Source organism: Penaeus monodon, chromosome 23, assembly GCF_015228065.2.
Source record: "Penaeus monodon isolate SGIC_2016 chromosome 23, NSTDA_Pmon_1, whole genome shotgun sequence".
In the NCBI taxonomy this organism is placed as follows: domain Eukaryota; kingdom Metazoa; phylum Arthropoda; class Malacostraca; order Decapoda; family Penaeidae; genus Penaeus; species Penaeus monodon.
In genome coordinates, this window is record NC_051408.1 from 1,268,463 (window position 1) to 1,268,777 (window position 315).

Sequence of the window (315 nt, forward strand, 5' to 3'; positions counted from 1 at the left end):
ACAAAAGTGACACTGAACTGGTCAATAAGAAATGAGGAAACCCACTTTAAAAAAAAAGAGAACTCCATTTCTTTTTAAGAAGACAGGGATCAGGGTAGGGAATAAGCCATCACTTTTACCAATATTTGAACCTGGGTGGAAGAAGTTAAATTTTGGGAAAGGGGTAATTTTCCCCCAAAGCTCTGGGGAAAAATTTTTGATCATGGAAATAGGGAAAAGGGACTGGCAGGGCCCTAGAAAGGGGAAGATTGGGCAGTCTCGTATTTTTCGATCTGGAAAAACAGATAATGGGAAAAGGGTTCATTAAAAACTGAC

The 315-nt window shown here is 39.4% G+C and overlaps 1 protein-coding gene across 1 annotated transcript in view; it reads right to left on the bottom strand.

The window, feature by feature from the left end:
• The window catches only part of LOC119587706 (FACT complex subunit spt16-like), a gene marked incomplete in the record, with an annotated part of 82,314 nt that overhangs the window by 12,789 nt on the left and 69,210 nt on the right, over nucleotides 1-315 (bottom strand).